General features: G+C 45.9%; 1 long non-coding RNA gene across 8 annotated transcripts in view; it reads left to right on the forward strand.

Annotated features, from left to right (window-relative positions):
* Nucleotides 1-22,016, forward strand: part of LOC149857340 (uncharacterized) — a 38,110-nt gene extending 16,094 nt beyond the window's left edge. Inside the window, exons 1-5 of one of the 8 annotated variants that reach the window (XR_016444248.1) lie at nucleotides 665-1,762; nucleotides 2,785-2,859; nucleotides 2,956-3,034; nucleotides 3,412-3,571; nucleotides 17,497-22,016. This is a non-coding gene — a long non-coding RNA (uncharacterized LOC149857340). Of the gene's footprint in view, nucleotides 1-664; nucleotides 1,763-2,218; nucleotides 2,693-2,784; nucleotides 2,860-2,955; nucleotides 3,035-3,411; nucleotides 3,599-17,496 lie in introns of those variants that run through there. The other 7 variants (XR_016444245.1, XR_016444246.1, XR_016444241.1 and 4 more) reach the window with 7 other exon arrangements.
* The last annotated feature ends 5,770 nt before the right edge of the window (nucleotides 22,017-27,786 follow it).

The raw sequence follows: 27,786 nt of genomic DNA on the forward strand, positions 1-27,786 counted from the left end.
GGGGTGGGGAAAGGCAGTCCCTCGCCTGCCCCATGGCCGGCACTCCCTGCTGCAGCCACTCGCAGCTCGTGGGGTTGTCTGGAGCAGGCACAGGCAGCCCCAGGCAGGCTGGAAGCAGCTGCAGCATGGGGCGCCGGCCACAGGGCGGGTGAGGGGCTGCTTCTCCCACCCCCACCCACTCTCAGCTTTTCCCCGGACCACTTTTCCCTGGGCTCCTTCCCTGTCCAGGATCCTCCCCTGCCCTCCCCCCCCCCCTTCCTCCTTACCTGCAGTTCTGGCATGGGGCAGCTATGTGGTCTCAGGTCAGAAGCCCCTGCTGGGGCTTCTAGCTGGGGGGGGCGGGGACAGGTGGGCCCTTCTGTTGTGGGAGCCCACCAGGCTTCCCCTGGGTCCTACTGCCCTTGGTTCTTGTTATATTTGACAAAATATTAAATTTTGTAAATTTTTTAGGGGCCTCACAGGTCAGATAGAATGGCCTCATGGGCCAGATCCAGCCCAGGGGCCGTATTTTGCCCGTATTATTAGAGATGGTATGAACTGAAGAACTGAAACTATTTCCCAACTACCACTTCAGAATTTTTACCAGAATTTTGCCCTTGACCACAGGCCTCTCTGTTGACTTAACTGTGCCTTGCCCAGATTCTCTATCCGGGGATGAATTTCAGTTCATGTGAGTGTGTACCGGGGGCATAACAGATGCCACTGCCAGCACTGACAAAGTCACTGTCATCCCTGTGCTGAACACGTAGGGTCACACAGTGCTGTCACTGGGGACAGAGCAGCTGAGTTTGGGAAGGGGGTCTGGATTTACACTGCATTTAACTCCCAGAGACTCTGGATTTACATTGCATTTGACTGCAGGATGCTCAATTCTAGAGAGAAGGATTCAGCTGCAATTCACTCAAAGGAGAAGCCCCCAGAGAACTCTGCCATGTTACTTCTCTTTACAGATTGCAAGGAGCATATCCACCAGGTGTTTCCTTCAAGGCTAATGAGCCCCACTGCAGCTGCTACAGTAATGGACACCCTGTTGCCCCCACCTCTGTTTTACATTTTCCACTCCACCTTTCTCCATCACTATGAAAACCACTACCAACCTGCCAGTCACTCAGACTGGTTACCTTGATGTTGTCTTTGATTTGGACCTCTCCCTCAATCCCCAGACAGCGACTATATTTAAGATGGGCAGATTCGTTCTCCAGACCATCTCTAAAATACAGCCTTTTCTATCCATACATACAGCGAAAATCTTTCCAGGCTCTAATCAGTCCTTCTCTGCATCCATTTCTCTGGCCTCAGCAAGTGCAATCTTTACCTCCCTGTTTCCACGCAGAAAGTTATTGCAAAGATCATTCTCCTAGCTGGGAGCTCAGATCATGTCACCCACCACTTCCTTTTTCTACCACCTCAAACGTAAGCCACATGACTTCATTTTCAAGGCCTTTCATGGCCTAACCCCTGCCTACTTCACCATAAGTAGTTCAGCTTCTGTGCCTATGCAGCCCAGGACTGTACTCCTACGTCTTCCTCTTCCGTTCCACTGTTGTTCTCCGGGTTCTCCAGCTGGCCGGCTTTCCACTCTCCTCCATCCCTGCCTTCTCAATCCATCTTCCATCTGTTCCAGCGTGCCCAGCTGCCTTCTCTTTCCTCACCCAGGGCCCTCCTACTCTCTCCCGTTCTCTGGAGTCGCTCTAGCTTCATGGAACAGCTACTCGAGAAGTGCGGCTCTCTTTTCTCCTTAATTGGTTCTTGTCAGTGTTCGGTTAGTATCGTCACCAGCTCTCTCTCTACATTACAGAGATAGATAGATAGGTAGTTTTAATATAGATACTTAGAGATACTTAGAGTAGTTATACACTGCATTAATATGTTAATACTAATTATTTAATACTAATTCTTTTTTGTCCATACTAAGACTTTTCATTGTTAACCCTGTATATTATTATTTATTCATAATTTTCCCTTTAGTTATTGCTTTAGTTAACTTACTTTAATTTAATTATTATTTAGTTATTATTTATGATTTAAGTTAACTAATTTAAGTACTACTTAGTTATGTCCTTTTAATTTATTTTTATAGATGAAAATAAATGTACCTCTTTTTTGTTAATAAAAGTCTTGTATTTTTTTAGTCTATATATTTTTGTGGCAAGTTTTAATTCCTAGGCAGATTGACACAGTTAATTGGGGCTGGGTTGATAGCTGATGACTGTGCCCTCCTCAGTCGACGTGGAGATGCTTTGCTTGGTTGCGGCTGTTTATGGATCATGGCATTACTGGAAAGAGTTGCAGGGTGGGCTGTTATCAGAGGTCAAATGCTTGTTTCCTCCCCTGCCCCCATCCCAATGTAGAGCCACCCTGGTGAGTCTGGCTGGGGGGCAGGTCAAACATAGTTTTTTCTGCCTGCCCATCCATTCCTACTTCCCTCTCTCTCTCTGCTTCCATACCAGCTAGCAAGGTAGTGAAGGTAATGGTGGAGCAACCTATTTGTGCATTTGTTTTGGTCCTACCACCAGCTTCAGTAGTACTGTGCTTCCCCCACCCACGCTCGTAGAATCCACACTCCCCCCACCAGCAGTAGTACTGCTCCCCGCACCCGCACTCATGTTCCATCCAGCACCAGTGCCCCCGGCTTGCTGCTGTTCCACCCGCTATGATGATCAATGCGGAGCACACCGGCATCTCCAGAATGGTAATTTTGCAACTTTACAGAGTGTGGTAGGTAGCCATTCCTTAACCCTTCAATATTGCAAACCTTCCTATTTCTGATCATTCCCATTCCAGAACCTGCTCCCCCAGCCCGCTTCACCCACCACCACGGTGCTCAGCACTGCCCAGTACAGAGGCATCAGCAGAATGGTAATTTTCTAACTTTCTGGAGTTTGGTACCTACCTACCTACCCCTTAACCCTTCAATATTTCCAACCTTCCTATTTCTTATCATTCACATTCCAGAACCACAACAATTAGTCAAGGTGAATGCTGCCTACCAGACCATCCCTCCAGACTATGAAGCATCCCTGGTGATATAGAGGTAATAAATGTCCCAGTGGCCTGGGGGGAGGAAGAGAGACGGTCTGCGGGCAGGCAGTGGTGTTTTGACTTTTGTTGGTTAAAAACCCCATTCTTTTTTTTTTCTTCCCTTCCCTGCAAAACACTATGGATGTCGGAGATTGAACATTTTCAATATTGATAGTAAAGAAGCCTAAAGTATATAAAAATTCCAAAGTTTGAAATTGTGTCAGTTTTTTTTTTTTCACAGATTGCATTTCGGGGGTGGGTGGGGTCAGTTGGGAAACATGCTGGCTGCACCCACCCTTCTCAGTGTGGGGATGCTTTGCATGTATGCAAGTTTCACAAAAGACAGGAGGGCACACAGATAATTCACTTTTACAATTCTATTGTTTAAAGATGGGGGATTTATGGAGTCATGGCATTACTGGAAAGATGGGAGGTCCTTCAAAGCTTTCTTTACCTTCAATCCCAAATCCAGGAGCACCTTGTCGTAAGTAATAGTCCTCCCGTCGTCACCTGCCCACCTCAGAACACAACAGACAAGAAGCAGCAAGAGGTAGTATTTGGCCAGACATGCATGCAGGTACCTTGAATGAGGGCAAATTCTGTGTAATGGTTGGCTTTTGTTTTTCCCCTCACCTCCCTCCAAAACACCCTCCCCAGTCAGTCAGTTAGTCAATCCAAACATCATCCCCTCCCCAGTCAATCAGTGAAGCAGGAGCAAGTACAAACCATCATTTTCTCTTTATTTTTTCACAATAAATTGAAATGCTATCTATTTTGATTGGGAAATCACAATACAGCTGAAATAGTATAGACATTATTGTTTTAATGCCTTTGGTAGTCAAGTGGTGAATAATAATAATAATAATAGCAATGGGGCAACAGGTATCAAATGTATCAATGTAACCAATGACTTATTTACAAAACCTACATGGAAAGAAAAGTAACATCCTCAGTAGTTGATGTGTGTGTGTGTGTAGAGGCCCTATCCCAGGGGGAACCAGGGACCTAGGGAGGGAATTTTGTACCAGCTATCATTTGATGAGACATGGCCAGTAACCAGGAAGGGGGAGGGCATTTTCCCTCAGCCAGAAGCTGGGTGAGGTATGTCTGTGTGTGAGAGGGGGCTGGAGGAGGTTCCTAGGGACCCAGCCTGAGGCCCCAGCGAGCCCAGAGTATGGGGCTCAGTGTGTAAGACCTATTGTGAAGACTGTCTGTCGAATGACTGTCATTGGTAGTTAAGTGGTGAAGCACTGTGTGTGTGTGTTAAGAATCTGTAATCTCTTGAGAAAGCTCCATATTCAATACAAAAATCATCTTTTACCCCCAATACCAAATTTGTATTTGATGTAACCAGTGATTTATCTACAAAGCCTACAAGAAAAGAAAAGTAACATGACTGCTGTAGTTGACCGTGTGTGTGTGTGTGCATGCACGTGTGTGTGTGAATGCCGGGTGAGAACAGGCCCCAGACCCCTGTCCCAGCTAGGGATGGAGGGAGAGGATTTTCCCCTTCCAGAAGCAGTGTCATATTTTGGCCCTAGGGCAACAAACAGACAGACAGACAGAGAGGTAAGGAGGGAGTCCAGGCTGCAACTAGATTCTTCTAGTATTCTATTATTTGAATTTTTACTCAATAATTACTATATGTGTATCATGTTTTATTTCATAGACAGATTGATGTGCATGGCCTATCAGGCCTGGATGGGATGGGGTGGGTTGGCATGGGGATGCTTTGCTTGGGGGTGTTTATGGAGTCAAGATATTACTGGAAAGAGTTGCAGCCTGGGCTGTTATCTGAGGCTGAATGCTTGTTGTAACCTCCTCCCCGTCCCAATGTACAACAATCCTGATGAGCATGAGGGTGCTGCCAGCACTTTGTTCAAGAAAAAAACTAATTCTTGGGGCAACAGGCAGACAGAGAATTTTCAAGAATGGGGAGGGGTGATAAGGCAACTCTACCTGTTTTCAGACCTATTACTGTACATATTAATACTACCATTAACATTTATCATTATTGCTATTAACTCATTATAAGTCTACATGATATAATTCTATATGTAAGTCTATTTATATTATAAAAGTCAAGTAAAAGTATAATGCATACTATACTATATAGAATAGTTTCAAAAGTATACCTCATACTGTAAATATGGAATAGTTTTAAAAATATAATGCATACTATAGTATATAACATAGTTTAGTTGCTGAGCAGAGAGAAACATCAAGGAAATGTTGTCACGCTCTTCCTCTCCTCTTCTCTTCTGCCTCTTGTCACACCCACTGGGATCAGCCAGGGGCTAGCAGTATGGGGGACTAGGATCTATTAAAAATCAGAGGGAGGGACGATAGAAAGAGTATCAGAATTTGTATTGAAAACCAATATACAGTGCACCTTCCCTCACAACTATCCACAAGCCCTGTTTACAAGAAAGTTGAACCAAAAAATTCCACCCAAAGCCCAAAAAACAACCTAGGGCGGGACAGCCCTGCCACTCTGCTCAGCTCCGCAGGCCCTCTGAAAGCACTAAGCACAGGGCAGTCACACAAGTGGCAGGTCACAGGTGTCATTACCTGTGATAAAGGTGACTTTGGAGCACATCATGTTGTCCTCCTTCAAATTACACATTGCAAAGCTGTGGCACTCGAAGCTTCACTGCACCCCACTTTGTTACCTGTCAGCTCCATGTTCTTGGGGAACCCTGACACAGGACACAGAACCTGCTTTGACAGTTGGACTTCACCATTTCAAACATCAAATCATATGGCTTCATGGCCATTGTCTTCCATTCACTGCAAGAAGGCATCTTCTGATTGCATGGAGGTGCAGAGTTTGTCCCTCCAGGACTCATTGCGTGACACTCTGGCTCATGCTGACTCTGCCAAAGCCTCCATTGAGGTTTCTCAGGACTGTCACTGCCTCCGACGCATATCCCTGCAGCACTCTACTGTTGTGCGAGCTGGTGTCCGATGTTGGGGGGCATGTCTCCGGCCACCATTGGGTGCAGTAGCTGTTAAACAAACAAGCATAACTCTTCCTTTTTCTTCCCCCAAGAAGAGGAAACCACACACCACCAACTACACTCCCCTTCCCCCTCCTCCCCTGCCTCACCATGCAGTAGAGTAAATGTATGCAGGCACAGAAAGAGAACCCACCATTTATACTGCCCAAAACAATGGCGTATGCCTCTCCTCACCCCACCCCTCCAAAACAGGATGGTGCCCCACCTCCAGCAACACATGCATATAAACCCACCACCAGCCCCCAAAGAACAACCAGCATGAACCCAAGCAGTGAAATACCTGGCAGTGGTAAGATGCACATTACAAGATACTTACATTACAAGATACTTACAAGTTACCAGTTGCGCATCTTCTTGGGTCTTGGCAACACAAAATAGTGACTGAGTTTTGGGAACAGAAAACGCATCAGCCGCATTGGTTTCTCCCCATTCCTCCTCCACCTCCAGCTCATTTGTGTTACTTCCCTGAGTCAGATGGGACATTGGCATCAAGTGTAAGTTGCCTTGCTCTTCTTCGTCCACCAGGAGCATGGAGCAGTCTCTATACTGCTCCAACATGCTCACAGTTTCACTCTCGGGGGAGCTTCTTCTGTCTGCATGCTATCCTCCTCCTCCCCCCCCTCCACAACCCCGGTGCCAAAACACTGGATTCCCGGAGTGTCACCCGCATCCTTGGAGAGAATGATGGACAGCTGGCCATAGAAAGGAGCAATTGTCTGCCCTGTGACAGAGCGAGAATTTGCATATTTAGCATGGTAAAACACAGATATCAGGGCCTTGATCTTGCACTGGACCTGGGTCCACAGTCATGATTGTGCCCTTGGACCTGCATTGCTTTTGTAATGGAGACATAAACAGGTTTATTCCTCCTATTTTCCAGAACTGTCTATGATACTTTGCTTTGACCAAATGTCAATTAAGTCATGCAGTTCTTCCCAGGGTCCAGTTGGGTCCATGAGTGTTGGAAGTATCAGCTTCCTGCTCCATGACCACCACACTGCTGGCCTTCACTTTCTGAGGCATAGTGAAGTGGCTAACGGTCAACAGCAAGTGACTAGCAAAATTTGGAGGTCTGCTTTATACAAATGCCACCAAAATTTAAATGATTGTGAAGCCATCATCTGTATCTGATAAGAACACTAAAAAGTGAAGCGTCCTTTTACTAACAAGAGATTTGTTGATGAGCCTGAGCCTGGGATACAGAAGGCCATTAGGATGGCTGCTCAATGCCCAGGAATGTTGCCAAAATCGATTCACATCTGCCCTGCCTGCTTGTGTTTTGGCCTGCCGTCCACTAGTTAATGCCACAATGAAGGCCTTTATGTTACTGATGAATAAAATAATTTTATTGCAGAAGTACAGTCTGTTTTTGCAGACCTCAGAAACATATTCAGCTGTCTGGTCCTACATGAACAGGAGAGAACGATTGCAAAATCTTCTGTTTGCAACTCTTAATTACAACTTATCTTGAACAAAGACTTGATGCATCAGAGCACCAAGGCTGCACAAATGCCCAGTGCCCTGGGGCTGGCTGTTGAAAAACCAGTGGTTACCTATAGAATGCAGCTAGGTAGACAGAGCCCAAACCCACTCTTGCCCCCCGCTGGTGCGGGGAATGGGATAATGCATGAGATCTCACAAGTGGCTGCTGACAGAGGAGTGGGCAAATGGAGAAACAGGAGGAAATGTGTGAGGAATGGGAAGTGGAGAATGGAGAAGAAAGCAGTGAAGGCTCCTCTGACATGGGCAATCTGGAGGATATGGGTGAGCAGGAGAAGGAGAGGGTGGTGGAACAAGAGGAGGAGAGGATGGTGGTGCTAGACAGATGGGAGTAATGATGGCTTGCCACATAAGCATGATAGCATTTTCAGTGTTTGCAGTGGTAGCAACTATGCAAGCTTTCATAACAGTGCAAAAAAGAAAATGGACATGTACTGAGTTGTGATGGGAAAACAAAGTGGAATGCGAAGATGCAATGGAACAGGACTGTTGAGAAAACTCAGGAGCAGCATCCACATTGTCTGGGCCCACAAAAGCAGCTCAGACTGGTGGGTGTGAATTGTGCTGACCACTTAGAACAACCAGCAGTGGCTGGAGACATTCCTAATGACCAGGGAGATGTTTTATCATATTGTCTCGATGCTGGAGCCCCACATTGTGAGGCAGGACACCAGCATGTTTTGGGTCATCCAGCTGGACAAAAGTGTGGCAATGGCCATTGTGAAACTGGCCACCCCATGCTGCCTCCACTACATCACAGATCAGTTCAGAGTGGCTCTCTGCATGACCAGGGTGGTGAGTTGTAAGGTATACCAGCTGCAGAGGAAAAGGGTAAATTTTACTCAGAGAGGAGGTAGTCTGTGTAATTCGGACAGCAGTTGTGGCCTGTGTCATAAGAGGGGGAGTAATGGTAAACACGGGGGTAAGAATGGGTGGCAAACCAGCAAGTGGCTCATGGGGCAAAAAGTAAGGGCCTGGTTAAAAAGGAGCGTGGGGAAGGCTAAACACCAGCTGAGAAAAAAAAAAGAGATCCCCTAGGGATCCCTCAAACAATTCTCCTCCTTCCAGTCCTGACTCGTCACCAGAACCCACAGAGCCAGAGACAGGGGGTGGAGAATATGGTTTAGGAAGCCCTTTAAAAGGTCCCTCAAATGTACCTCAGCCTCCAAAACCTGATCTTTCACCAGGACCCACAGAGCCAGAGAGGGGAGATGGTGACTATGATTTAGGAAGCCCATTAGAGGGACCCTCAAATGTTCCCAGGCCACCCAGGCCTCTCCCACCACCAAGACCTGAAGGGTCAGGGGGTTGGGATAACGAATCTGGTGTGGAAGACAGGTTAGAGGACACCTCAAGTGCCCCCTAGTCTCCTGAGTCAGCAGAGGATGTTTTACCAGATGTACATATGGTGCGGGTGAGAAGACAAGAGTGGTCTGTAGCCAGGTTTGGGGGGACGAGGTACACGAGGAGTTCCATTTTGTGAATCTGGAGCGTGTGCCAGTACACGTGGCATATGAACCCATAAGCCGAGGGGTGGAAGAAATTGTAGCAGAACTCCACCAGAGATTCACAGGCAATGACTATGCCCAGTTATGTATTCAGGCAGATAGCATGGCAAACTGTTTATACTATCAAGCTATTAATCTAAACAAGATGACCCCTGAGCTGTTTTTAGAGTGGTTCAGTAATCTGTTACAAAGCTAGAGAGAAATGTTGCTCGATTCAACATTTTGATTGGTTGTGGTTGTTGTGAGAGGCCAGGGAGGCTGGGGAGGTGGAAACCGCGGAGTTATAAGCTCTCTCCCCTATTCCCTGATCATTACTAAAAAGACGAAGTATTTAATTGACTTGAATACCTATGGTATTAACTTGTGCTTTGCAGGCAGTCTATTGGCTGTTATGAAACGTAGAGGGGCCAGAGATGTCAAACTGCTAGATGATGCCAAAGAACTGCATAGGAAATTAGGCATGTCTATATGTCAAAAGGTACTCCATCAAGTACCCTTGTTTGAAGACCCTGAACAGGTTAACATTCACATAGTGATGCATAAGGAAAAAATTGGGTGGAGTTTATTTAAAACACAGGATGCACCCAGATACCCTGACACCTGTTTTCTTCTGCTGCATGGTGAACATTATTATGGTATTTTGGATGTGAAAAAGGTGTTTGGCATGAGAAATTATTGCGATCTTTCAAACATTGTACAGCCATAGCCACACATGCAGGTTCCAATGTTGTCTTTGCCTGAGCCCAAACTGCTCTGAAAACGTGGGCAGGACACAGAGGTGCCCTAATTGTAAGCTGTTCTGTCATTCCAAAGAGTGCTTAGAAAGGCACATGGCTGTGGCCTCTGAAAATCAGATTGAATATCTGACTAAAACTCTGTGCGATGAGTGTAAATCTTACGTGGACAAAAAGCACGAGTGCAAAGGGCGGCAGTGCAGACAGTGTTATGGGAAAATCACAGATGTAAACAAGCATTGGTGCTTTATGCATCAGACTAAAAAGCCTGAAGAAGGCGAGGGGTAAATTTTTTATGATTTTGAATATGTGCAGGAGACAGGGATGCATGTACCCAACTACATTTTTGCAATGGCGCTAAAGACAGGGGGAAAAAAACCTCAGAAAGCCACAGGCAAAAACCCCAAAAAGGCTTGTAAAGCTAAGCCCAAAAAGCCAGAAAGCACCTGGGAGTGCAAGGGCGAAGAGTGTCTGTCTGATTTTATTAAGGTCTTTATGGATAAAAAGTTCAAGGACTATACCTTCAGAGCTCAGAACACTAAAAGCTATGATGGTTACTTCATTGTCAGCCAGTTATTGAAGGAAAAATGGGTGTGAAACTAATCACTCAGGGCAGTAAACTCATGTGCATTGAAGTGACCAGGCTAGGCATCCATTTCATAGATTCTTTAAACTTTTTGCCGATGAAACTTAGCAGACTTCCACAGGCGATGGGGTTTGAAGGATGCAAAGGTTATTTCCCACATTTTTTTAACACGGCAGAAAAACAAAATTATATGGAGTCTCTCCCAAAGATGGAGTACTATGGTGCTGAAAATATGATGTCCAGTGAGAAAGAACAGTTTTTAAAATGGAATCAGAATAACCACGATAAGACTTTTGACATGCAGAAGGAGCTGGCCCATTATTGCCAGCAGGACATAAACATTTTGAAAGAGGCCTGATGCCTCTACAGGGATGAGATTATGAAAATGACGTGACGGGTAGACCGAGTGAAAGTAGATGGTGAACTCCAAAACATAGTATGCTGCATAGATCCTTTCCAATACATCATGCTGGCCTCCGTCTGCATGGCCATGTAGAGGTTTATGTTTTTGGAACCACAGACCATAGCGCTTCTCCCCCGGACAACTATCACAGACAGAAAAAATGGTTTTCAACCCCATCTCTTCAGTGGCTAACGTACATTTCAGAGAAAGAAAATTTTCAAATTCAACATGCCTTCCAGGGTGGGGAATTTCAGATAGGCCCCTATTTTTTAGATGGCTATGCCAACATTGATGGGGAACCTACGGCGTTTGAATTTAACGGATGCTTTTTCCACTGTTATGTCACTTGCTACAATGAGAAAGATCAGAACCCATTGACGGGGATCACCTATGAGTTTCTGAATTATCAGGCATTGCACAAGATCAATTATCTCAAGAGAGAGGGGGTTACTGTTAGGACCATTTGGGAGCATGAGTGGAGGGCTTTGCTAGAAACGGATGGTGAGCTGGCAGCTTTTTTAAACAGAACCCTGCTGCCTTCACCACTGGTGCCTAGGGATGCTCTTTTTGGGGGGAGAACTAATGCCATCTGTCTATATTACCAAACTAAACCAGGTGAACAAATACGCTGTTACGATTTTACCAGTCTTTACCCCTCTATAAATAAAACAAAGGGATACCCAATCGGACACCCTGAAATCATTCATGACAATTTCCAACCCCTGTCGAGCTATTTTGGAATAGCCAGGGTAAAACTGTACCCACTGCGAAATTTTTTTTCCTGTGCTACCCACCAGGGTGAACGAGAAACTTACATTCACGCTGTGTGGAAACAAGACAGCAAAAGTGCGATGACACTGATGAAGAGAGTGTTAGAAATATTATTAAAAATGCATTATGAATAGTGTTGTTAGAACAGCACAGCTGCCAGCTCTCCCTAGTGGGAGGGGGAGGTGAAGGAGAAGCTACTAAGGACTCTTTGTATTAAGATATCACTCTCTTTGTTTTGCAAATTTACTATCTCTTTGTTACACTAAATCACCCTCCCTTTCTTCATTTTCTTGGGTAGATAAGAGTAATTGCAATTTTTAATGATCCTGTCCTTGAAGACAGGGAAAGTTTGAACTTTTGGTAACCTAAAGAGCTTTCTGAGCAGGCATAATTAGCTAATACATATAAACCTATCCGCCCCGCATACTTAAGTAGTTAATTGTAATGCACATGTGACGGATGACGTGACGTCATTTCATATATGTTTGTATGAACCGGAAATGAGTTGTAAGAGTTCCTGCTTCTGCACACGTGCTCAGGAGAGAGGGGATAAAGCCTGCTGAGAAGTTGTCCCCATGGGCAGAGTGTAGTCTTTTGTCTTCGCTCTGACCCTATTTGCAAATATACCTTTTGTATTGCTAATAGCGTGTGTCTGAGAGTTCTTCGCCTCCCGAAAAACGAACCGCAGCCATTTCTGCAACAAATCTGGCGACTCCGCCGGGACCTTCTCGTGGACTACCCTGAAATCCAGCAGCGGAGCGCCTCCGGTACCAGGGGAAGTGCGCACCGAGCAGACTTTTTGGACTCGCCCCTGGGATCTGAGGCGTGAGTCGGGATATTCGGGAAGTTAAAGGATCCCGTGCAAATTTTCAGTTTTTGGAGAGGCCAGACACACGTTGGTATTTGGATTGAGATCTCTGGGGTATCTGAGTGAGTATACGAATTCCCTTTGCCCAATTTGGTTCTGGATCCAGAACGGGGGGCGTGCATGATCGCTGGGGAATTTTTCGGCCTCAGCTTTCAGTAAACCTTCTGTTACAAGGATCTTTTGGTATTTGGTGTGCCTTGGGTGCACTCTTGTGGGCAAAATGGGTATGGGTCGCTCCCATGTAGAAAATTCAGATGCGCCTCTACAATTCATATTAAGTCATTTTAATAAATTTGCAAAGCCGGCCGATTACGGAGTAAAAATGAAAAAAGGTGATTTAATTAAGTTTTGTCAACTCAAGTGGCCATCATTTGGGGTCCACTGGACCCCAAAAGGATCCTCTGTGCTAAAAGAAGTGATAGCTATCCATGAAATTGTTATGCAGAGCGGGTATTGGAATTAGTTTCCTTATATTGATTGTTGGTTGTGGGTGGTTCAAAATCAGCCACCTTGGATTAAGAATTACTTAGTAAAGTCTCATGTGATGTTTGTTAAGGAAAAGACTCGAGAGGGACCGCCTGTACTCCCTGAGTCTAATGAGGGAGGGGATTCTGAATTGGCTGAGTATCGGACCCGCGCTCCGGTTGCCCTGTCAGGTAGCAAAGATGAGTCAGACGCCTCCTCGGGATCCAGTCCCTCTGCACCACTGCCCCCTCCCTTAGAGAGACCACCACCGGCATTTCAAAGCATACCTAATGATTTAGAGCATAAGCCTCAGCCAAGTGCCCCATCTGAATCGGAGAATAAGAGTTATTATTTGCGCAAGCCTGTAGAGTCACAGCCGATGCTGAACTGCCCGATGCGAGAGGTTATTAAGGAAGGGGGCAATGCAACTTTTGTCTACACCCCATTTAGCACTTCAGATTTATTTAACTGGAAAAATCAAAGCCCCTCTTTTCGTGAAGACCCTGAAAAGATGAAGGACCTGTTTCGATCTATTGGGCAGACTCATCGACCCACTTGGGCTGATGTCCAGATGATGCTCCAGACCCTCCTAACCCCGGAGGAGAGGAGATTAGTGTTGGGAACAGCAGAACATATTGCAGCAGCCAGAGTTGAGTCAGAGGGTGCTGCTGGTCGTACTCTGCGTGATACCTGCCCTGTTGAGGAGCCGAGATGGGATGCAGAGAGAAGAGAGCTGAGTGCACGGTATCTGGAAATTATAGTAGAAGCAATGGGAAAGACAGTGCCTTGGGTTACTAATCTGTCTAAGTTGTATGAAGTGAGACAGGGAAGACAGGAGAATCCCTCAGCTTTCCTTGGGAGGCTGTATAAGGCGTTTCGCAGGTTTTCGAATCTGGATCCAGAAGCCCCAGATAACCAGCGCATAGTAAATCTTATGTTTATTGGTCAATCTGCTGCTGATATCCGTAAGAAGTTACAGAAAACTGAGGGAGGTGCTGGGAAACCAATTTCAGAGCTGGTGAAAATTGCATATAAGGTGTATGGGAATCGTGAGCAAGTGCAGGAGCACAAGGAAGATAAAAAGGCTCAGCGACAGATGACAGCACTAGCAGCTGCTATAACTGGAGGTAACCCTGGAAAGGCTGGGATACAGAAGAGGAAAGGAGAAAGAGTGGGAGCAGACGTTTGTGCTTATTGCAAAGAGAAAGAACACTGGAAGAAAGAATGCCCGAAGTTAAAGAAGAAGAGAAAGAGGGAACCAAGAGGTCACCTCACGCAGGCAGAAGAAAAGGGTGAAGACTCAGAATGAAGGGGACAAGGATCTAAGACCACTACCCTTCAAGTTGGAGCCCGAGAAAATCCCATGGTAACCATTAGGGTTGGTGGCAAAAACTTTGAAGCCTTGGTGGATAGTGAGGCTACATTTTCAATGATTCCAGAAAAAAACCCCTGTGCAGGAACTAGTGAACAGCATGTACTTGTGGAAGGGATTGAAGGGACACAATCCCGACTCCCTGTTTGTAAACCACTCCTCACCAAAGTGGGGGACCATTTGCTTGAGCACTCCTTTATATATTCACCAAGTTGTCCGGTTGCACTCCTTGGGCGAGACTTACTCACAAATTTGCAAGCTGAGATCTTTTTCAGAGACGATCAGATGGTGGTCCAGTTACCTGTCAAGCAGAGCTCGAACTATCAGATGGCTCTCCTGGAGGACCGATGCCCTGCAGTAAGTCCAGAAGATCACATGATTGGAGTAGACCCCTCGGTTTGGGCTGATAGAACCCCTGCGTGAGCTAAGTCCGTCTCCCCGGTAAGGATCGTACTCAAGGATGGGGAGGGGCCCGTTCGGGTAAAGCAGTACCCACTCAGCCGAGCGGCCAGAGCTGGACTCAAGCTGTTAATAAAGAAATACAAGAGGTGAGGATGGCTAGTGGAAGGGTCCTCACCCTATAACACCCCCATCCTTGGAGTCCCGAAGACAGATGAGGTCTCATACAGACTAGTCCGAGACCTACAAGCAGTAAATAAGAAGGTCCTTTCAGACCATCCTGTTGTCCCGAACCCTCACACGATTTTGACACAAGTACCGGGGGAAGCTGAAATATTTTCAGTGCTAGATTTGAAAGATGCTTTCTTCTCTATTCCCCTTCACCGAGAGAGTCAAAAATTGTTTGCTTTTGAATGGGAGGATCCAGATACTTTCCATAAAGCCCAACTCATGTACATAGTTCTCCCACAAGAATTCGTAGCAGCCCCCCATATTTTCGGACTTACCCTTCAGAAGGACTTGGAGGAGTGGAAGGGATCACACCCCGCAGTGACTCTCCTCCAGTATGTGGATGACCTGCTAGTTGCAAGCCCAAACTTGCAGCTCTGCGAGGAAGCCACCAGGTCACTGCTAAACACTCTGGGGGAAAAAGGATATAAAGTCTCTAGAGAGAAAGCCCAAATATGTCAGCCTGAAGTCACATTTTTGGGATATAAGCTCTCAAAAGGAGTCAGAGCCCTGAGTGCAGATCGCATACAGGCAATCCAAGGTCTAACCCCACCTAAGTCACCCAAGGAGCTGCGGGCATTCCTAGGGCTAACTGGGTTCTGTCGATTATGGATACCAGATTACGGTGGGAAGGCTAGACCACTGTATGACTCACTGACTAAGGAGAGTCTCACTAAATGGAAATGGAATAAAGAAATGCAGCATGCCTTTGACCTGCTGAAGGCAGCATTAATTCAGCCCCCTACCCTGGCCATCCCAAATAGTAAAAAGCCATATCGACTGTACGTTCATGAGAAGCGAGGGGTCGCATCAGGGGTGCTGACACAGCCATCGAGCCCGACCTGGAGACCCGTGGGATATTACTCAAAGGTTCTAGATCCAGTTGCACTCGAGTGGCCAGCCTGTCTTCGGGCTGTGGCAGCCACAGCAGTGGTTGTTGAAGAAGCCCAGAAGATAGTCATAGGTGCGGATATGAAAATACTCACTCCTCATGGAGTTCCCCAGATCCTAGGAACTGAAGAAGGGAAATTTCTTAACCCCTCCAGACAATCACAGTATAAGATATTTTTGCTCTCTAATCCAGGACTTACTTTCAAACATACTACAGCCTTAAACCCTGCAACCTTGCTGCCGGAGCCAGGAAAACCGACGCATGACTGCCTTAAGGTCCTGAACCAAAACACGCAGGTGCGACCTGATCTTTCTGAGAACCCAATTGAGAACCCAGATGTTGAATACTTCGTAGACGGCTCCAGCTCTGTCATCGATGAAAAAAGACGAACAGAATGTGCAGTGGCAACCTTGGATAAGGTAGTATAAAGGGAGTCATTGCCGAGCTCATGGTCGGCACAGGCCGCGGAACTCACTGCGCTCACCCGAGCATTACAGCTGGGGACAGACCAGCGGGTTAATATATACACTGACTCTCGGTATGCTTTTTCTACAGTCCATGCGCACGGACTATTGTGGAAAGAAAGGAGTTTCATTACGGCCTCTGGGAATAAGATTGCTAATGGCCCCCAGATTATCAAGCTACTAGACTCACTCCACCAGCCTGAAGAGGTAGCAGTCATTCATGTGCGGGCCCATGGAAAAGCTGCTGAGAAAAAGCATAAGCTTGGAAATGCAAAGGCTGATGCGGCAGCAAAGGAAGCCACATTTATTGAGGGAAAAGCGAAGGAGGTATCCAGACAGGCCATGTCCCATGCCATATGGCCATACGTTCAGGATTTAGTCCCACAGTATTCCCCTGAAGAAAATAAGTTTGCACAGAAAGCTTGTGCAGAAAAGAACTCCCAGAAGTGGTAGATAGTACCAGGAGGAAAAGTCATGATACTCAGGCCATTGCTTCGGGAGGTGCTGCAACAGCTCCATGCAAGAACCCATATGGGAGGCTTGGCCATGGGTGATCTAGTGATCCGCCAAGCAGTAGCCCCAGGCCTATATGTAGAAGCTCATCGCATTACTACCAAGTGCATCACATGCCAGAAAGTAAACCCTCGAAGGAAACCCCCTGTGCCAATGGGAGGTAAACCCTGGGCAGCGTATCCCGGACAGGCATGGCAGATTGATTTTGCTGAGCTGCCACGGTCCGGACATCACGGGTTTTTACTTGTCATAGTAGACCAGCTCTCTGGTTGAGTCGAGGCCTGGCCCACCAGGACTGCCACTACGGCTACAGTAGTGAAGTATTTGTTGCAGAAAATCATTCCCCGGTATTCCCTGCCTGAGTCCATTGAGTCGGATCAAGAACAACACTTTGTAGGAAAAGTGGTTCAAGAAGTCGCGCAAACTCTCAAGGTTACTCGGAAACTACACACACCATGGAGACCACAGAGTTCAGGACAAGTGGAACGCATGAATAGGACTTTAAAGACTCTGCTCACCAAAATCTGTATTAAGACACGCCTTAAGTGACCTCAAGCATTGCCGCTAGCTCTTACTTGCATTCAAAACACTCCCCGACGGGGCCTCAAATTGACCCCATATAAAATTATGTTTGGCAAGCCCCCTCGAGTCTTACCCCCTGGGATGCAAAAAAATGTAACTTTTGAATTAGGTAATAGTGAGCTTCATATGTATGTTATTGCTTTGCAGTCTGTCTTATCTTCTCTTCACAGGTATGCAGCCTCCTTTCAGCGCCTGCCTTTAGACGTACCGGTACATGACTTCTCCCCGGGAGACTGAGTCTTGGTGCAGCGGTGGAAAAAGGAACCCTTGACTGAGAGGTGGAGTGGCCCTTTCCAAGTACTTCTAACAACCCACACCGCTGTAACGATTGCTGGCCATGACCGTTGGATACACCATACCCATGTGAAATGACATCCATGAGCATCAGAGGACATCAACTCCCAAGACGAGCTCACTCCGGAAGCTGAGTCGTCTTTGGAACAAGAAGCCAGCAAGTGGAGCTGTGAACCTATTGGTGATCTCCAAGTGCGCCTAAGACAACTTAATCAAAGTTCAGAAAATTAGACAAAAAAGTAAAAAGGGAAACATTTAGGCTGTTTGATCTCATAAAAAGAAAAATATGGTGGGAATCTTAATGTGCCTTGTTATTATCTGCATAATAAAAGAAGCAGGATTGCGTAGCCTTAACCGCTGGCCTATGCCCCCGCTTTCCCCAATTGTTTCCCCAGGGACAAATTTGTATGTTGACATGATGGAAAGAATTGCAGGTACTTTTAATCTTACCAACTGCTGGGCCTGTGGGGGGCTCCAAGAGGCCGGAGGCCAGTGGCCTTGGAAGGCTTTTCCTTTGGCCCCAAAGTGGCTAGTGAGTAGCAAGGCAGATGTTAAGAGTACTAGTCGAAAATGAGATGAGAACCACAGCTGAAAACTTTCCCAAGTGGCATTGGAAGAGTATTGCATCAATAATAATGGTACAGGAAAAAGCTTGGGACACAGCCGTTGCATATGGACTTTAAAAGTAAGATGGATGAACCCTACAAAATTAGAACAGCTTCATTATCCTAATAGCCCAGGGTATAATCGGCTAGTGTGGCAGCATCCTAATGGAACAGTTGCGTGGTTTAATAAGTATTGGAGTGCCACAAATTAAAGTAATGATTGGACAGATTGGACAGACAAGAATCAGGATGGACTATGGGAATGTTCCATGAAAGGAGGCCTCACAGCCGCTGGTCCTTTGGGTTCAGACGGAGGCTTGGGGTTTCCCGAGATGCCCTATGGTTGAGCCCCTCTAAATGCCACCAATAGAGAAAATAGGGCCTTAAGAGAATACTATTGAATTTGCGGACGACGGGCCTATACGATACTACCACAAGGGTGGACAGGGACTTGCTATCTTGAAGTGATTGTACCAGCTTTCTTCTTGCTACCATCAGAGGTTGGAAATGGGTTGGGAGTCTCTTTGTATGATGATTGGAAAAGGGCCAAGAGAAGTATTGATGTAAGTTTGACACAGGGTGGCTCCCAAAAGTGGAAGGAGGATGAGTGGCCTCCTCAAAGGATCATTGAGTATTATGGACCAGCTACATGGGCTAATGATGGGAGTTGGGGATATCGGACACCTATATATATGCTAAATAGAATCATCTGATTGCAGGCAGTCTTGGAAATAATTACTAATCAGACTGCCACTGCTCTCAAGTTACTGGCCCGGCAGAGTTCTCAGATGAGAGCAGCCATATACCAAAATCGGATGGCCTTAGACTATTTACTCGCAGAGGATGGCGGAGTCTGTGGAAAGCTGAACCTTTCTAATTGTTGCCTCCAAATAGACGACAACGGAAAGGCGGTCTTAGAGATTGCCAAAGAGATCAGGAAAATAGCCCATGTGCCAATACAAACGTGGGAAACCACATGGAGTAAAGACTGGTGGTTTAAATTATTTGGAGGACCCTGGTGGAAAAAAGTAGGATTTGTGTTTTTGTGTGCTCTGACTGGTTTGATTTTTATCCCTTGCCTTATTCCTTGTCTCACTAGATTGATAACCACCACAGTAGAAGGGATGCAGGTCGCAGCAGTCCCTCTAAAAGCACAGACTGCAGCAAAAGTCATGGTCCTCAGAAAAATTCCTCGTAATTATCTTGATTTGCCTAAATAAAATAAAGAGCAGAAAGCATCTTGAGGGGGGATATTGTTAGAAATATTATTAAAAATGCATTATGAATAGTGTTGTTAGAACAGCACAGCTGCCAGCTCTCCCTAGTGGGAGGGGGAGGTGAAGGAGAAACTACTAAGGACTCTTTGTATTAAGATATCACTCTCTTTGTTTTGCAAATTTACTATCTCTTTGTTACACTAAATCACCCTCCCTTTCATGCTTTCTTCATTTTCTTGGGTAGATAAGAGTAATTGCAATTTTTAATAATCCTGTCCTTGAAGACAAGGAAAGTTTGAACTTTTGGTAACCTAAAGAGCTTTCTGAGCAGGCATAATTAGCTAATACATATAAACCTATCCGCCCTGCATACTTAAGTAGTTAATTATAATGCACATGCAACGGATGACGTGACGTCATTTCATATATGTTTGTATGAACCGAAAATGAGTTGTAAGAGTTCCTGCTTCTGCACACGTGCTCAGGAGAGAGGGGATAAAGCCTGCTGAGAAGTTGTCCCCGCGGGCAGAGTGTAGTTTTTTGTCTTCGCTCTGACCCTATTTGCAAATATACCTTTTGTATTGCTAATAGTGTATGTCTGAGAGTTCTTCGCCTCCCGAAAAACGAACCGCAGCCATTTCTGCAACAAGAGGGCCCTCCTGGGCACGTGGTACACACCAGAATTGAATAAAGCTATCTCCAAGGGGTACAGAGTAGCTCAAATCCATGAAGTCTGGCATTTTCCCGAGAAGTCTAGCACCGTTTTTTCACAGTACATAAAAACTCACCTCCGACAGAAGCAGGAAACCTCGGGCTACCCTGCCTGGTGTACTGACCAAGAAAAACAAGAGAGATACGTGGCCAATTTCCTGCAAAAAGGAGGTATGACCTTATGCCCAGAGCATATCAAACCCAACCCTGCAACCCTGAGATTGGTACCCCCCACTAGGCGATTATTTAGGCAAGCTCACCGGTGAAATCCCACCAGATGAACACATCACAAAGTTTGTGTCAGCCGGTCCAAAAACCTACAGGTACAAGTTGTGCAGGGGAGAGGTTTGCTTAAAGGTCAAAGGGATTACCCTGAAAAAGTCAACTTTGAAACCTTGAGAGATCTTGTTCTAGATTATGGGGCAAACCCTGCTGGGGACACCCCTAACACAATTGTGATACAACAGTGCTCTATCGTCAGGAACAAAAGCAAGTCGACAATAGAAACCAAAACCTTGAGAAAGCACCTTGGAAGCAACCCTTTTCTGTGACTTTGGCAGGCCCTAGCAACTGTGGTAAAAGTTACTTTATAAAAAACCTTTTGGATCACGCTGAACAAATGTTGTCTGTTATGCTTGAGAATATGGTGTGGTGCTATAGCTGCTGGCAGCCTTTGTATAAAGAACTGCTTTGTAAATACCCTTTTATCAAGTTTGTGGAAGGTCTACAGGACAGTCTCAATGGCGACTGTTTGTTTCCTCCTAATAAAATAAATATGGTTGTGGTAGATGTTTTGATGGACTCTGCCTGTGACAGCGGCGAAATGGAGAAAGCCTTTACCAAGTACGTGCACCACCGGAATGTGAGCATTATGTATATAGTTCAAAATGTTTTCTGTCAGGGGAAAAGGAGCCACACCATTGCCCTTAACACAAAATACATGATTTTGTTTAAAAACCCCAGGGATAAGCTACAGATAGTGTCCCTGGTGCGGCAGATGTACCTGGGTAAGGCCCAGTTCTTTCTAGAAGCTTTTGAGGATGCCACTAAAACACCTTACGGGTATCTGGTGGTTGATTTAAACACTTCTACCCTGGATGCTTTTAGATTAAGAACCGGGCTTTTTCCTCCTGACCAACCTGCTGCTTACACTTTTAAAAAAACAGCAGGTGGGAATAAAAAGAGATGATGTAGCGGCAGCCTCTTCTCAGCTCTCGAGATGGTGGAAGGGGAACATGTCTAACTGTGTAAAAAGAAATTTGGTTCTCTTAAAACTGCTTCTTCAATCCTCCCCACAGCAGAGAAAAACTATACTCTGCTTGGCCTCTGATGATTTAGTAGTGGCCATTTCAGAAATTGCTCTGAACACCTTTAAAGGAAACATCCCTTTGACACTGCATCAAATTCATGTGAATCCCCCTAGAAGCCGGATACCCCCTAGAAACCCCCATGAACCCCAACACAATCATTCAGGAAGTATTGGATAACGTGCATGCCTGATACAGGAAAAATGCTAAAGTACTGCTCACTAAACTGAGCCAGCACAAGGATATTTCTTCTTGGGATGATTGAGGGGGTTTTGTCTACAAAGGGATGCTCAGCAAGAGGTTTAACATGCTTGACTTGAAGAACCCTTCAGACTCACGCTGGGACTACTAAATGTCTCCCTATAAAGGCTGGGACATCTTTATGAAAGCCATGGCCGAGCTGGATATACCACCTTCTGTTATGGGCAACGTTGTGAATCATGATCATCTGGAACGCCTAAAAGTATCTGCCTCAGACCAAGAAACACCAACAACGTCGCCTAAGAAGCGAAAAACTGTCTCTAAAAGCCATTGGCTCTCCCTGTAAAGTTTTACACCTTGAATTAAACTATGTTATACTGCTGTAAAGTTTTTGTCTACAGAGGACTTTTTGAATGAAAACACACACACACACACACACACACACACAACTAACAACAGCTTTATTTACACAACATCAGCCAAGTGTTTTATTTAGACAAAGCATTCCTGAAAGTCATAGCCAGAAATATATGTCTGGGCATGTTGAAACATGTTTTCAGCAGGCCCGGCCACACAGAAATTTTTATGTTTACTTTTTACAAAATGCATCACCACCCTATCATTTTGGGCTAGATCGTCAGAATAATACAATTTTAAAATCTGTTCAAACGATAGCTCCTTACTATGGTGATATAGGAAAAACACACAACTGTATCCGCAGGCAACAGATTGGGGGTGCTGTAACTGTTTTGTCTGAAAAGAAGTGTCAGTAGTGTTCTTGTTTAAAAACAACATAATGCTTTGAGGAAAGAGAGTGCTGTTTGGGGGGGTGACTGTACGAGTCAAAAAATTCTCCGCAGATCCGATCCTCCAGGTAAGCAGCCAGCCAGTGTTCTCCGGGCTGATTTTGCGGGTGTGTGTTGACCACCAAGCTCAGGGGCCTTTTAGATAGTCGAGTCTTAGGAAGCCAGTCGCAGGGGAAAACATCTAAGGAAGTTTCTTTGGCATAAGAGTCTGAGGATAAAGCCCTGATGAGCTGTTTGGTGTCCATCTTCACATGTAGTCAAAAAGGACGTTTCTCCTCTGATTTATTTCTATGATGTTGTCAAAGACCCCGTACACGATCATGTTAACTGTGGTGGACAAAGCCGCAGCAAAGTGTATTTCTGCTCTCGGGTTCCCAGTTTTAATCAGTGAATAATGATCAGCACACTCCCGGTCAGGAGACAAGTCAAAGGCAAATAAGGTGTACCCCAGAGCAAACTCCTCCCGGTTGATTATCAGGGCCTGGTCCTTCGTATGTTTACCAGCTGTCTGTACCAGCTGCATGTATTCTCCCACACAGTTACCATTCTCAATGTCTGGTTTTAGGGGCTTTGTCAGGTTTGTTCTCCATTGACATAGAGGGCCACAAAATAAATATTGCAATGTTTAAAGTTAAAGGGGTTTTTAGCATAATTCCCGCTAAAGACATCATTATCCACGAACCCGATGATGATGAGTTTGGGCAACTGCCCCAGAAACAGATTCTCGGCTGCCAGCAGGAATGCTAAACACTTTCATACCCACGCGGTCTATGGGGTATTTAGTGTTGGCTGTAAGCAAGGCCTCTGCGTGGCCCAGTTGGATGCCCAGGGCTACCTTCATTTTTTTCACAAAAAGTGAGGCAGATGTGATTTTTCCTTTACATGGGCCAGCTGCTGCGGTGCCCATGAAGCAGAAGGCATCTTTGCTGCATGTCAGCTTAATTTTCACATCCACACCATTCAGCAACAGTTTTGCTTGAAAAAACAAATCACTTGGAGATGACCAAGCAGCTCTATCTTTTTGCTCTGGTCTGTCAGGTTTGCCCATCTCCAAAACCTCTGATTATTGCCATCCCACACGACCATTTCATGATGCCCGGGGGTATCTTTGTAAAACAGGCTAGCAGAAAATTGGGTGGCAAGGGTGTCATCGCTGTAGTTGAGAACCAATTCGATGAAGGCTCGGTAAGGGTAACAGTTGTTGCTCTGGCTTATGAGACTGTCTCCCAGGGTGACAGCTGACTGAAGACAGAGGCTAGCGGGTAATTCACCAGACCCACTGCTGCCCCGGCATCAAGATCAGTTCCATCGCCTTCTACAATCTTGCAGCAAAGGTACAGCAGCGTATTGTTCAAAACCATGTAATCTTCGCCATTCCCAGCTATGAAAAAGTCAAGGGGGCTGGACTCGGTAATAGCCAAGAGTGGGGGGATCTCAACATAGAGGATTTTCTCAATGCAGGTCTGCATAGGGACTATTTGAAACACATCCAGTTCGGATTTGGCACATTCTTCAGACCCGCAGTGAACAAAGGCCATGGCGGTTAAAATATATTTCTGTTTCATTCAGGAGAGCACCCCTTCTTTCTCCCAGGCTGCTGCTTGGTTTTTCGTGTCTGGCTGCCCTATTGACTTACCCTCTTCTTTTTAAGGGGTTGAGGAGGTCCTGCACGTCTGGAGTCTGGTGCATCTCTCTTTCTTTTAAGGCTCTTTCTTTGAAAATACATGAGGCCGGACCCCTCCTGCTTTGCTGGCTTGACCACCTTATCTAGGACAGCCTGGGAGACATGACCGATCACATCTTTAGCTATGTTTTGCGCCTCATTTTTAGCATGGGGCTTAATAATGTCCAGAGCCCTTCTCAAAAGCAGAATGGCTTGTCTAAAGAGGCTCAGAAATATGCCTCCCACACCAGCCCTGTACATCATGGGCACCCCCTGATATCCATGGAGACCATACCCAGCCTAGGTTTTATAATATTTTCTGTACAAATTAGGGTCCCCATAGTTTTTTACCATCACCATCATACTTTTACTTATTTTAAAATCTCAAAGTCTTCCGGGGGCGTAGGCGAAGCTTAACGATCACCGTACCAAAGTGAAATGAGACGTGTTTGTTCTGATCTGTCTTTATTTCAGTGCTGATTGTGTCAATGTGGTGCTGACTGATGGGGACATAATGTGGTTGTCATATGTGATGGTGACAAACTCGCTGTTGCTCCCACGGACAGGGACGCAGCGTAGCAAAGCTACCGAAAACTCCCTGACAAGCTGATGTTCCACAATGTTTGTGTAGACATACAGCGAATTGAAGCCACCAGGAAGGGTCCAGCTGGGAAGGGTCTTTTTTTAACAGAGACTCCGGGTAGCATTCCCAAAAAATAGGCTAGCTCACCATGCATATAAAAACCAAGAGTTATCTTTGGATTTAAGTCTCACTTTCCTGAACACTTGGTCATAGTGCATAACTAATTCAGGCGGAGTAGGATTGGTGGTAATTGTATTGTTCCAGTAACTCTATGATGGTTGTATAATACCCCCGAGGCAGGATGTACCCTCATTTTTAGTCCCAGAAATGATTTTGAAAGGGGTGTCTTTGTTGATGTTGTTCCAGCTGTGCGGGTATTGTATTTCTGCTAACCCTATCTCCCAGTTCCCCAGCAGATCCAGAGGTTTAACCAACTGTACGGTAAAGCTCAAGCTCGTGTTCTGTGGAAAAATGCTGGCGCAAGCGTTGCTAGGCAAGGTAATGTAAAAGTCGCCATCACACATCTTGGGCTTCTGGCTGAGGTACCCCTATATGTTACAAACTTGGGAGGCTTCCACCCAGCTGTTAAATGTAGACAGCACCCCAACCATTTCACCAACAACCGCTTCTTTCTTCCCTTTCCTTTCATTGTTAGAACTTTTTCAACCCTGTAAACTCTGTCGTGTTTGGGGTTCACTTTTTGTAGTTCTTCAGGGTAGAAAGAACCCTCTATAGGTTCGTCTTTGTAATCTTTTAGGCGGTATACAGGTGTCTGCATGCATCTAAGGACTTCATCCACTATGAAAATCTCATCGGTGAATGTTTGTTCATAACCTTTTTCAAACCTCCCTTTGGTCCTACACACCCTCACATGGTCTCCTTTTCTCAACACAGGTGCTGCTGGGTTTATTTTGAAATAGTCCCTGTATATGGCTTTCCACACCCGTGGAGAGTTTGAAAAGTTCACATCAACAGGCCTGGTGCAGATGGTTCTGTGAAAACTGTGGTTGTAGCTCTTTATAAACTCTGGTGACACATCAGTGTAGCGAAAGATGTTGCGGGCTGTAAAATACCTCCACATCTTTGATTTTAATGTTCTGTTTAACCTCTCTACCACCACTGCTTTCACTTCACTATTCGTCATAAAATGGTGAATAATACTGTTTTAACAGTTTGCTTAAAGACTTATTTAAAAATTCTTTTCCTCGATCAGTCTGTAATTTTTGAAGTACACGGCCCTCTGTAAAAATGGTTTTAAAGACCCAAGCTATTTCACTGCCTGACTTGTCTTTAAGACCCACGGCCCAGGCATACTTTGATAATATATCTATTGCTGTTAAGATGAACTTAACCCTACCAAATCTGTGCTTGGAAAACTGCTGCATATCCACAAAATCTGCCTGCCATTGTGCATCAATATCTGAAACAACAGTCTTGTTTCTTTTAAAACGTCTTCTTGCCTGTTTCTGTAGGGTGTAAGCATCCTGATCTGAAAGCCAGGTGGCCACCTCGCTTCTATTCAGAACCTTATTCTGCCTTCTGGTGGCTTCAAAAAGCGTGTTCACCCTGCCAAAACTGCCAGCTTCATCAGGAGAATAATAAACTTCCTTTAACACAGCCTCCTGTGTAGACATGTCTGGTAACCGCTTCCCCCACACCCACCCCCACGCTAACCCCCGCATGGTGCATTCAAACGCTTGAGGACAAATTTAAACTATGGCACAAAGATGCCATCTTCCAAATTCTCAATGTCTGCTTTGGGGGTCTGGGCGATAGGTCACAACAGTACCACATGATCTAGGGTGGTTCTTGCAGCATGAGGGGTTGGGCTTTGGGGGCCTGCATGGGCTGTCCTTCTGTTGTCATGGACCATGTGGTGTTGGTGTCACACACCACGTGACTGGGGGTGGGGGCGGAAGTGCTGATGTCACGCATGTGACTGGGGTGGGGGCGGAGTTGCTGATGTCACACACCAGGTGACTGGGGTCAGGGGCAGGGCTGGTGACACCACGCACCATACAGGGGGAAAGGGGAGGGGCTAAGGGGCAGGAGTTCTGGTCCCGCCCACATGTCACATTTGGATTGAAGGGCGGTGAGCCTATATACTACTGGTGCCATACTCTTCAGCCACCACATGTACACACACAGTTCTGGCTGGGGAAAGCCCAAACCTGTCACATCTTTGACATGCCTGAGGCTTGCTGATTGCAGTGGAGTTGTGAGGCTCCAGGTGAGCTCAGCTTAGGTGCCTGGGATGCTAGCTTTCAGGTTGAAAAACCCTTTGTCAGTCTGAGGAAGCACCTGCAGTTAGTGGATGAGCTCTTCCAGAATGGAAGGAATAGTAAAGAAGCCAGAGGCTGGCATGCAATTCAGGCAAGAAAGCAGTGAGTGAAAATGGAAAAGGAGGCATCAGGGGGTGAGGGACAGGCTGGCTTGGGGGAAAGAGGAATGTAGCAGGTAAAAGTGGAGAGGTACCTGGGGGTGTCAGATGTCTGGCAGGTTGTAGAGTGTCAGAATTCCAATGTCTATATTGAGTCCATGAGTTTCTGTACCTAGTGGGTTGATGAAGTGCAGTTCATAGGCTTGTCTGTGAAAAGTGGGTTGTAAATTCCCTTTGAGGATCAGGCCTGGGAGATTGGAGACAAGTAGTTGGGTGCTCTTCTCTTTGATAAATTTTCGGTGTACACTCATTTTGGTGTGCAGTTGTTGCTTGGTGTCTTCTATGTATTTTCCATCAGAGCACTTGGTGTCCTGATACAGATATGTATTGTATTGTGAAGATATCTCCATACTGGAGATATTGTTGGCAGGTTTTGCATTTCGTGTCATGGCATGGCCTGGATCCATTTGGTGTATTTTGGGCTGTAGGAAGTTGGCTTCTGGTGTAGTGAGGTTCAGTGCTTGTTTGAATTTACAAACCGCTTTTCACAGACGAGCCTATGAACTGCACATCATCAACCTCCTAGGTACAAACTCATGGACTCAGTATAGACATTGGAATTCTGACACACTACAACGTGCTGGACATCTGACTCCCCGGGGCACCTCTCCACTTCTACCTGTGCTGCTACAT

The sequence above is a fragment of the Crocodylus siamensis genome, chromosome 9, assembly GCF_052110815.1.
Source record: "Crocodylus siamensis isolate JL-2025a chromosome 9, ASM5211081v1, whole genome shotgun sequence".
In the NCBI taxonomy this organism is placed as follows: Eukaryota; Metazoa; Chordata; order Crocodylia; family Crocodylidae; genus Crocodylus; species Crocodylus siamensis.